Source organism: Schistocerca serialis, chromosome 2 (genome assembly GCF_023864345.2).
Source record: "Schistocerca serialis cubense isolate TAMUIC-IGC-003099 chromosome 2, iqSchSeri2.2, whole genome shotgun sequence".
Taxonomy (NCBI): Eukaryota; Metazoa; Arthropoda; class Insecta; order Orthoptera; family Acrididae; genus Schistocerca; species Schistocerca serialis.
Genome location: NC_064639.1, coordinates 768,457,448 through 768,469,653, shown reverse-complemented (window position 1 = coordinate 768,469,653; position 12,206 = coordinate 768,457,448). Strand labels below are relative to the sequence as shown.

At 45.4% G+C, this 12,206-nt stretch overlaps 1 protein-coding gene across 1 annotated transcript in view; it reads right to left on the bottom strand.

The window, feature by feature from the left end:
- The window catches only part of LOC126455694 (uncharacterized), a 65,177-nt gene that overhangs the window by 30,190 nt on the left and 22,781 nt on the right, over positions 1-12,206 (bottom strand). The gene's annotated exons all lie outside the window — the stretch shown is intronic.

Below are 12,206 nucleotides of genomic sequence, written 5' to 3'. Positions count from 1 at the left end.
TACCGTAGTCTATGCTAAATTATGATAGATAGCCTACGGTACTTCTACAACTTTAGCTACGAGAGAAGCTAATTCTATTGTGTTTTCAGTAAAAAGTATAACTCGATATAATTGTGCCTTGTTCACTTTAAGTACTGTTAACTGTTTTCAATACCGGAGGTGCTAAGATCGATTCTATTCATTTGAAAGTCTGTGTGGCGTTCCAGGATGGCGACGGTGGTATCCTCTAGCGTGGATACATTTTTAATCGCGGAATTTAGATTTTCTGCTGTCTTCTTCATGTACACTCCTGGAAATGGAAAAAAGAACACATTGACACCGGTGTCAGACCCACCATACTTGCTCCGGACACTGCGAGAGGGCTGTACAAGCAATGATCACACGCACGGCACAGCGGACACACCAGGAACCGCGGTGTTGGCCGTCGAATGGCGCTAGCTGCGCAGCATTTGTGCACCGCCGCCGTCAGTGTCAGCCAGTTTGCCGTGGCATACGGAGCTCCATCGCAGTCTTTAACACTGGTAGCATGCCGCGACAGAGTGGACGTGAACCGTATGTGCAGTTGACGGACTTTGAGCGAGGGCGTATAGTGGGCATGCGGGAGGCCGGGTGGACGTACCGCCGAATTGCTCAACACGTGGGGCGTGAGGTCTCCACAGTACATCGATGTTGTCGCCAGTGGTCGGCGGAAGGTGCACGTGCCCGTCGACCTGGGACCGGACCGCAGCGACGCACGGATGCACGCCAAGACCGTAGGATCCTACGCAGTGCCGTAGGGGACCGCACCGCCACTTCCCAGCAAATTAGGGACACTGTTGCTCCTGGGGTATCGGCGAGGACCATTCGCAACCGTCTCCATGAAGCTGGGCTACGGTCCCGAACTCCGTTAGGCCGTCTTCCGCTCACGCCCCAACATCGTGCAGCCCGCCTCCAGTGGTGTCGCGACAGGCGTGAATGGAGGGACGAATGGAGACGTGTCGTCTTCAGCGATGAGAGTCGCTTCTGCCTTGGTGCCAATGATGGTCGTATGCGTGTTTGGCGCCGTGCAGGTGAGCGCCACAATCAGGACTGCATACGACCGAGGCACACAGGGCCAACACCCGGCATCATGGTGTGGGGAGCGATCTCCTACACTGGCCGTACACCACTGGTGATCGTCGAGGGGACACTGAATAGTGCACGGTACATCCAAACCGTCATCGAACCCATCGTTCTGCCATTCCTAGACCGGCAAGGGAACTTGCTGTTCCAACAGGACAATGCACGTCCGCATGTATCCCGTGCCACCCAACGTGCTCTAGAAGGTGTAAGTCAACTACCCTGGCCAGCAAGATCTCCGGATCTGTCCCCCATTGAGCATGTTTGGGACTGGATGAAGCGTCGTCTCACGCGGTCTGCACGTCCAGCACGAACGCTGGTCCAACTGAGGCGCCAGGTGGAAATGGCATGGCAAGCCGTTCCACAGGACTACATCCAGCATCTCTACGATCGTCTCCATGGGAGAATAGCAGCCTGCATTGCTGCGAAAGGTGGATATACACTGTACTAGTGCCGACATTGTGCATGCTCTGTTGCCTGTGTCTATGTGCCTGTGGTTCTGTCAGTGTGATCATGTGATGTATCTGACCCCAGGAATGTGTCAATAAAGTTTCCCCTTCCTGGGACAATGAATTCACGGTGTTCTTATTTCAATTTCCAGGAGTGTATTCCGTTCACTGAATTTATACATGACCGAAACTTCCTAAAATATTCTGAGGAATCTCCCACCAGGCTCTGACTGAAGCTTATTATAAACTTCACGTTTGCCCATCCTTGCTGATGCATGGGATGCTATTAAGTTTTCTCTGTCAGTATCCCTGAATCTCCATTGCAACGAGACTACGATAGTCTCTGTTTTTACAACATTATTCGATTAGTTAGTATCACTGAACCATCACGTATCTTTGCACTCTTCTGTTACTTTATTCTGAACGTACTGATTCACATTGTGATTTACAACACCTGCAGATGATCATTGTTCCTGTAACAGTATCCAGGTAGCTAATATCTGTCTCATTAATGAGGTTTCTATAGACGACAGGGTCTTTTGTAATGCGTAGAGCGCTATCTTGGCATATACAGCACTATCCAGTGAAACTCGAGTCTGATGATGAGAGCAGTAATCTGCTACGTTGTGGTGAGGCGTGAAAGAGAGGCAGCAATTCCTCTGATGTGAACCAATAGAAAAATTAACCGCTAATAATAACCTCTCATAGTTGGGATTATTTTTCTTCTCAGAAAGTTAATATCAGTGGATAAGGAACAAAGACGTCTTGAGTACGTTGTAGACAAGAATTTATGGACAGAAATGACAAAGATATATGCATCAGTATTAAAACTGTATATTTCGATATTGTTGCTTCGATTCTTGTTCTGTCACTTACGTACATGTCTAGCTATTCAGTGTAAGTATCTGCACTGGTGATGATGATGATGATGATGATGATGATGATGATGATGATTAATGGTTTATGGAACTAAACGTCGAGGTTATCAGCGGTTTTGCATGAAACAGGTGGAGACGAGTGCGATGAAAATCTATCAGTAATCACAATAAATATAAAAAATAAGCTGTATAAACAAACAGAAATTTAAAATAAAACACTGGAATGTTGATATTCACAAAAGACAAAAATAAAATGCAGATAAACCACAGGAGAGTAACGATACAAGATCAGGGATAAAACACAAGTAAAGGTACGTCGAAAGTGACACAAAAAATTAAATAAATATTTAGAAATAACGGTTCAGTAAGCTACTCTGTCTTACATTAAAATCTCACACCTAGTATTATGGGAAGGAATCCTGACATCACACAAAACCTTAAAATTCCAATCACATTCACCTGATTATCAGTTATAACAGAGGGTAGATCCTATATGTGAACTAGATCTTCCCTAGGGTTACCACGTAAAACATACTGAATTAAAATATGTTGCATTGACAGCTGTGATACATATCAGTGACACAATGGTGGTTCCTCGCGGCAGAAGAGAAAACCATGTGTCAATGGCCAATGTCACTTTATGACCCTTGTAATAGCTAATTCTTCAGTCCGTGGTGGTAGCAAGGAGACAAGATCGTACTGAAAGTTTCACTGACCACAGCCAATTACTCCCCACTTCCAACCATAGAACCTCCCCCAACACATGGTATACCGGGTAACGTACGTTGTAACAGCCTGCAGACTGAAAAGTGAGAAAGAGGTGGAAGATAGCAAGCCACATTGACAGCCGCTTCAGCCTCGGATCTGAAAAACTCTAAGACCCGTAAGAAAATTATTCCATCTTCTTTCCGTTGCAAGAGAAGGAAAGCGTCCTGGACTTCATGCAGCATCGTATCTGCTGGATACTTCTGACGATAGTTAAAGGGGCACTTTGGGGATCTGATCAGATGAAGAATATCTTGCCACGATGCCGTCTGAAGTGCTTCGGTGACTGCGCTGTTCGCAAGAATTAGTTATTTGGAAAATGACTGTTTCGTCACACTTAAAGGCACTTTCCTTATATGGGAGTGATGTTTTGCGGTTAGAAAACATATGCGGCGACGAAAGCAAGTAACATATCCCCAATGCTAGGTGACAAATCGTACGCCGGCTGCCGTGACCGAGCGGTTCTAGGCGCTTCAGTCTGGAACCACGCGACCGCTACGGTCGCAGGTTCGAATCCTGCCTCGGGCATGGATATGTGTAATGCCCTTAGGTTAGTCAGGTTTAAGTAGTTCTAAGTTCTAGGGGACTGATTACCTCAGATGTTAAGTCACATAGTGCCATTTTTGAACACATCACACTCAGTCACAACAACGTGGCACGATGCAAACATTAATAAAAATAAAAACGCAGAGCAGTAGTCACTCTGTTAATGCAAATTCAGGACAATGTTCATCAAGCCAGATTTCGGCATTTCTGTCCTTACCTTGCTGGAATATCGATCCCTTTAGTGGTACGTGAGCGTGATGATAGTACACGTGCTTACAAAGCTGCCATTCACATTACCAGATCAAAATTATCCAGATACCCCTATGCGGAATGGACCGCTAGATGTCACAAAAGACGGATCCGCCAGTATAAAATAAAGTAAGGCGTACTCTGTTGCCAGTGGAGAAGCAGTGACAGGAGAATGGATCTGTCGGGAGAGCTCAGAGGCTTCGAATATGGATTAGTCACTGCACGTCCGCTGAATGCAGCTCCATAAGCGACGTTTCAATCCCCATAAAGCTGTTGGTAATGTTATTGCGGAGTCGAAAAACAAAGAAACATTCATAACTACACAGAGACCAGGCACACATCATATACTGTGGTCAGGGACCGTCGAGCATTGGATCTCCGCCGCTTCTACAAATCCCTTCAAATCCTGGAACGCCATGCACTCCGCCTCGCCTATCGCATCTGCCTCCCTTCCCCCATGCAGATCCTCTGACCTAATTCCTTTCCCACACCTCCTCCTTATCCTTGAACAGATACGGATCCTTTACACCTCCAACAACCTAGATCCCCCTCACCCACTTGTCTCTCCCATCCTTTCCCACCCCCGTCCGCTGCCGCGCCTGTACTCCTGCATCCTACTTGCTCTCCATCTTGCGACACTCCATATCCTTACCCAAGGTGGCTTCCGCCAACTCCCCCTCCATGATGATGCCCACGTCCCCTCCATCTACCCCTCCTGCCAACATTGATCCTCCCCTTCCTCCTCCTGTGTTTTCCTCCAGGGCACCCTCTTTCCCTTCTCTCCCTCCTCACTTCCTCCCTCCCCTCCCCCCTCCTCACCACACCAGGTTTTCACACCCCCCTACCGTCTCCCCTCCCCTTCCTTCTTCTCTCCCACTGGCATCAACCCCCTCCCCCTCTCCCTCCTACCTTCACCTCTTCCCTCTGGCAGGCCTCCGGCTTTTTTGTGTGCACAGTGTGTCTTCGTGCGCTGGAGATCGTCGTCGCAGTGCTCGTGTTTGTCGTCCCGTCAGTGCATCAGTGTCTCTTCGTCCGAGCTTCTCCGTTCACGTGTGACATTCTGTATTCTCCGTTGTGTGCAGTGTTGAACGTTCTTTTTTTTTTTATCCGAGCAGTGCGTCAGTGAACGACTTCGTTTATTTTACTATGTTTGTCTCCCGTTTTTGTCCTCCATGTATGTTTGTTTTTCTGTATTCCTGTTGTACTGTATGTCTTTTCTATGGCCGAAGAGCGGCATAAATAGGCCTCTGCCAGCCTACCTTGTTTGCAATGTGAAGAAAAAGACCGAAGACCATTAAGTAGGGTGGTTGTAAAAAATCGCATGAAATTAGCAAAAGGAATCATGTATGAGTTGGAAAGAGCTACCAGTAGCACTACTGTGCGCAGTTGGTTAGCAAGAATGAGGTACAGTGGTTGAGCAGCTCCTGGTAAGCCACCTACTTCTCTTGTCAATGCTAAGCGACGCTTGAGGTGATGAAAACAGCGACGACAAAGGACGACTCGAAACGATTAATTTGGAGTGATGAATCACTCTGTACCCCGTGACAATCCGATGGAAAAATTGGAGATTGGCGAATACGTGGAGAACGTTACCTGCTGTCATCTGTAGCACCAACAGTGAAAGATGTAGAACTGGGATGCTTTTCATGGTTAGTGTATAGACCCTTCATAGTGCTTAAGAGAAGCCGACATGCAGAAGGATATGAACCCATTTTACAGCTCTGTGTACTGAGTACAGTAGAGGAACACTTTGGAGATGATGTGCGCCCTGTCGCAAAGCAGCATCTGCGAGACAGAGGTTTGAGAACAATAACATTCCCGAAATGGGTTATCCTGTACAGAGGCCAGACCAGAACCCAGTGAAACACTTTTGGGATGAGTTACGCCATAGAGAACTAGGTACGTGACGTGGCGAGCCACAGTACTGTCAGAGAGACCGGCACTGGTAACGGCTCCGTGACGAGGCAGAAGTTGTGCTGAATCTGTGGCAGCCTGCAGTGGTGACGTGCTGACTCATTAGAGGTTTGTCTCCCCTTATATTCGTCAAACTTCGGTGTGTCGGTCGGCCGCAGCTTTAGGTAATTTTTCATCCTCATTTTGCGGAAAGCATCATTACAAGCATTAACTAGCGTTATGTCGTTGTGCGCCTATTACCAGTAGCTCTAGAATGCTGTTGCAAACGATCTTAAAACATAGACGGCGTCTGACGTCATTATACTAAAACGAGGAATTCTAACAACTGGCGGGTGCAATTTTCTACGAAGAAATGTTGGGACCCTTGCCTTGGAAAGAAAGGGTCTTTAGGCAAATGACTGTAGGAAACAGCAAACATTTTTCGCTGGAATGTTTTGACACTTAAGGCCTGCGGTTTCGAAAGGAAGTAGAATTCGTCTGCTGTACCATCAACTTTTTGTTTCAATTTCGTCCCATTTAGCTCATAAAGGAAAAAGAAAATCAAATTATCAAAGCAAAGGAAGACGCAATAATATCTTCAGCATCGGAAAATGAAGTGTGAGATGCATTTTATTCGTGTTATTACGTATATCGATACGATGTGGTGAATAAAATCGAGTATCATCCGTGAAACAGCATAAAAAACCGTTTCAGATATATTTTCGAGGAAACGTTTCAAAATTAAATGCGGCAAAACCATAAATTTCGCTGTCTACTGCTATGGAAGCGGTGAACCAAACGATGCGCAGTGTAGCAAAAATGGGGATATCTCTGAAGAAAATGTAATTCTGGAGCCGGCCGCTGTGTCCGAGTGGTTCTACGCGCTTCAGTCTGGAACCGCGGTGCCGCTGCGGTCGCAGGTTCGAATCCTGCCTCGGGCATGGATGTGTGTGATGTCCTTAGGTTAGTTAGGTTTAAGTAGTTCTAAGTCTTGGGAACTGATGACCTCAGATGTTAAGTCCCATAACGCTTAGACCCATTTGAACCTTTTTTTTTTTGTAATTCTGGAGCTTGTAAAAAATATGATGCGAACTATAATTACAATGTTTCAGACTTTGTTTGTTACGTTTTCACCTTTCGGAACCGTCACAATGATACTAAAATTCCCACAGATTGCAGTTTTACATTACTTGTTAAAATCAGCTCAAAATTTCAGCTGTAAATAAGAAAATTTTAATCATTATCTTCACTTCACATAGCACGTAATACCAGTGACTCGACTTTATCCCACCTGTCGCCTGATTTAGATGTTCCTTTCAAACGTCATCACAGTGGAGATAAGTTCGTAAGCGGTCTTTCTATTAAACCGCTAACCTAGTTCATGGTGTACAGTCCCAATTGCACGTTGTCTCTCTAAAGGCTTTCAGTGGCAACAAAAATTTGATTTCCGGTATGTCATATAATTGAAGACAGAATTTAAAACTTTAAAATTCCATCATAACCTATTCATTATGAGGCATAATCTGATGTTAAAAGTTTAGCAAAGGTAGCAGATGTAACACTTATGATTATGTGTGTGTCTTGAGTCAACGTAACTCGTGGCGCAAAAATTACCCAAACTATATACAACCAGTATTTGACAATGAGAGCATTTAGTGACTTCCAAGAAAATTCAAACGTAATTCAAACTTTTCCTAAACTTTTTTTCGCTTACATGCTTAACTTTAAATGCTTAACACATAAACTGACCTCGTTCGCCTGGCTTAGTCAACAACTCGTCGTGGTGTGGACTAAATAAGTCGTTGGAAGTCCCCTACAGAAAGATGACCCATACTTCCTCTGTAACCGTCCATAATCGCGAAAGTGTTGCCAGTGCAGGAGTCTGTGCACGAACTGACCTCTCAATTATGTCCCCTAAATGTTCGGTGGTATTCATTTCGGGTATCCATGTGGCCAAATCGTTCACTCAAATTGTCCAGAATATTCTTTAAACCAGTCGTGAACAATTGTGGGCCATTGACATTGAGTATTGTCATCCGCAGAACTTCCGCCGTTGAATGGCTGCAAATGGTCTCCAAGTAGCCAAACATAACCATTTCGATTCAATGGTCGGTTCAGTTGGACCAGAGGACTCAGTCCAATCCATATAGACACAGCCCACATCATTATGGACTGCCTTGGTGACAATGTGGGTCCATGGCTTGTGGGGTCTGCGTCGTTCTCGAACCATACCATCAGCTCTTACCAACTTAAGTCGGGACTCTTCTAGAGTTCAATCGATATGGTCAAGAGCCAAGGAGAGGTGCTGCAGGCAAAGGCACTCGGGTCCGTCGGCTGCTGCCATAGACCATTGACGCCAGATTTCGCCGCATTATCCTAACGGGTACATTCATCGTACGTCCATTTATTTCTGCCTTTATTTCACACAGTATTGCTTGTCTGTCAGCATGACAACTCTACGTAAACGCCGCTGCTCTAGGTCGTTAAATGAAGGCCGTTGGCCACTGCGTTATTCGTGATGAGAGGTAATGCCTGAAATTTGATATTCTCAGCAGATTCCTGACACTGTACATTCTGTTTAAGTGTGTATCGCTACCACATGACCACTCATCTGCTCGTAACTCTGTTATAAAGTAATCAGATGTTTAAAGCTGCTTTATACAAGGGAGACTGGGTGGGGGTGTAGGGCGGGGGGGGGGGGGGAGGGGGTTGTAGGGATGGTTGCTGATAAGTACCAATGGTATAATAACACAGTACGCGGTTTCGATGTAAAATGTATCATATTTATTTCGTTATGTCGATAGATGCAAACGTTAAATTAAACATACAGATACAAACTTCTTACGATAAATGCATTATGAGTCCTTCACATATTATATTTTTCACTATTGTTTAGTTGTTTACCATTCGACATTATGCTGCACAAAAATTAAAAAGACTGGTTTTGTTTCACATTTTCTCACAAGAACGTACTACTTTCTCTGCCAATAACTCAGTGCAGCCCCTCTACAAATCTGAGCAATTCCTGAATGCAAGAGATTTATTTAATCTACCAATTAATTATGAAAGAGATGCAGTAAATTTCGTTCCATTCGTTAATGCACCACCAAGTGACTACAATATGGTATATAATACGATAGCCAGCAGCAAACCGCTACACTTACTAATCTATTCTCTTTCCCACCAACATTACACATGTCACTGACAGCGTCAAACCACACAGTTCTCAACCATTGTTTAAAGGATTGTATTTTATATAAATATTCAATTACTGCTAGAAAGTACTCAATAAAAAATAAAAATCTGCATTAAATAACACGACAACATTGAAATCTGGTGTGCACACGGAAGAGGAATGAGATGGAAATGCTGGCGAGGTATAGTCAGCCTGTAAACTGAAGGCCGAGCAGCGCTCGTGGTGGGTGATACCGCCTTTCCTGGAGGAATGTTACACCTGGCGAACAAGATGACTAAAACCCAATTTCCCGACTAGTAGTGTGCAAGATTCACGTAGAATCTGTCTGTATGCGCTTCTTGCTCTAGTGTTATTACTAACTCACATCTGTATTCCATTCAATGTTAAGGCAGTTTGTAGCAAATATAGTCCCCTCACCGCTCCCTCCTCCGCCCTCCGGAGTGTCTGTGCACTGCACCAAAACTGATTTATAAAGTATGCTGCAAACACAAAATGGTCGATATAGCTTGGTGATACATCCTGCAGTTGCTACCTGTGGCTTAGTGGAGTAGAGTAAGCCAGGATTCGCCTCCTCCCTCTTCAGTTTGCAGACACAGAAAGGAGGGGAGCGCTCGACCAGCATTCCTCATGCTTCTATCCTCCGCCCCTTCTTTAATAAGGCTCTACTGCATTTATACATGGTACACATCTATACTAGTAAGCGAGTATCCCTGGGCATGGAACCCGACCCCAGCTGGGGCGATAGGTGGAGGCGTCAAGGTTATGTGGTTTGAGGAAAAGTAGGATTTTGGAGGTTTTCCAAAGTTCAGGTTAGTAAGCTGTGGAGAAGACAATGGTATAAAGGGTACAAGGATGACAATAAAGGAGAGGGGGCGTTCTTTAAGTTGGTGGTAGGTGATGTGGTCATCATCAGGCGGTGTGTTGCGCTTTCTGTGAAGTACGTGTTTTATGTCATATGCCGTGATTCGCGTATGTAGTTTTTTATGTGGTGTGTTGCCCAAGTACCTGAAGCTCGAGCCAGGGGTGAGATAACAGCGTTAGTACATTTGTGGATGGAAGAAAACAACGAGTAATCAAAATGAGGGTCGTCAGGGATGGGGAAGACGTCAAAGAGATAGATTGCAAAGTGGAAAGCTTTGCTCAGATTATCAGCTACGAGATGACTGTTGTGGAGGGGGAGGTAGTGAGGTATGGGTTATTACCTGTGACTCGATGGAATGTTTTCCAGTATTTGGAACATTTTATGGGGAGTGAGGAGATGAGTCCGGTGCATATCTCTCATCAGTGATCAGTCCACACAAGGGAGTGGTACATATGATAGGGTTCTCAAAGGAGGGTGGTCTGGTGAAAATGTGTGGTCTTGGTAGGAATGTGGATGCATAGAGCGTCTGACAAGGTCTGTTGCAAGAAGGAAGGGGAGTGAGGCAGATCGCCAGGTTATTGGAAGGTCGAGGGTGGCTTCTAATCTGTTTCTATGGAATCCTGATAGGCATTCCTGTTGGTACTAGAGTAGTCTTGGATACTCTTGGATGGATATTGTGATGGCATGCACAGGATGAGGTTGTGTGTGGGAAATGGTGAGGAGTACAGGTAGATTGTCACTTCCAGTCAGATATAGGACTCCTGCAGTGAGGTATCCACTGAGCTGAACTAGGATGACATTAGGTGTGATCTTTCTTTCAGGATGAGCGTGGTGTGGCATGGGAACAATATCACCTTTCAGGGGGCAAGTAAACTGACGCCACTGGAGTTCTGCAGGGGATCTACTATGGAACATTAGGGCAGCAGCAATAATATAGGTGGGAAAGGTGTGATCTATTGGGATGAGGAAGTCATAGAGGACGGGGTGATTACGTCAGATGCAAATCGTTGCAGAGGTGATGGTTAAGGTATGGATAAAGTGGGTAATGATTTTCAAGGGTTGTGGCTGAACAGAGTTATTGTTGTGGTTGGAGCCGAGGATGAAGAGAGAGGCACGAGTTACTGCTGTGGTGGGAGAGGATACTATAAGTAAGGGCAGGGTCGGTGAGAGGATGTGCTCAATGTGGTGACGATCGGAGCAGGAAGAGGACAGGTATAGACAATGGTTGCTGTAGGATGGTCCATGATGGCGGACAGTGATAAGCGGCGTTGAGTGGGGTGAATGGCCGCTGAAGCTGCGCTGTGATGACAGTGACAAGTTGGGATGGAGTTGAAAGCGCTAAGAATGTCTCCGATGAGATGGAGTGGAGACGATAAACAGATTGAGGTGGCGGCGGTGACAAACAGGCGACGAAACGGCGATAATTTTTAATCGGCCCTATTTTTACATAATGAAATCTAGCCACTGTCACGAATGATGATGACGATGAAATGATGAGGACAACACAAACACCCAGTCCCCGGGCTGAGAAAATCCCCAACCTGGCCGAGAATCGAACCCGGTAACCCGTGGTCCAGAAGCAGCAACACTAGGCACTAGACCACGAGCTGCGGAGGGTATCTGAGAATGAAAGAAATTATTAACTTGCAACAAACTGTGTGTGTGAAGTCATCCACATGAGTATTAAAAGAAATCGGCTAATTTCCGCCACACGACAAATCACACAAATTTAAAGGCTGGAAATACAACTAAATACATGGATTACAATTACGAATAACTTAAACTGGAATGATGACATTAATAAAGTTCTGGTGAAAACAAATCAAAGACGACGAATGATTGGCAGTACACTTAGATAATGGAAGAGGTGTACTAAAGAGACTGCTTACACTACGCTTGTCCGCCCTCTTCTAGACTGTTACTGTTGGGAGTTCGAAACGCGTGTGATAGGACTGACGGAGGATATCGAAAAAGTTCAAGGAAAGGCGGCTTCTTTTGTATTATCTCGAAATAAGGGAGAGAATGCCGCCACTGATATGATATGCGAACTGGGGTGGCAATCATCAGAACAAAGGCGTCTTTCATCGCGGCTGGACCTTCTCACGAAATTTTGGTCTCCAACTTTCTCCTCAGAATTTGAGAATATTTTGTTGGAGCCCACCTACGTAGAGAGAGATGGAAAAGAGTCATATGGACCTCGTAGGAATTGCTGAGGTAAGGTGGAATGGACATGGAGAGTTGCAGTCAGATGAATATGTGTTGTACTACTC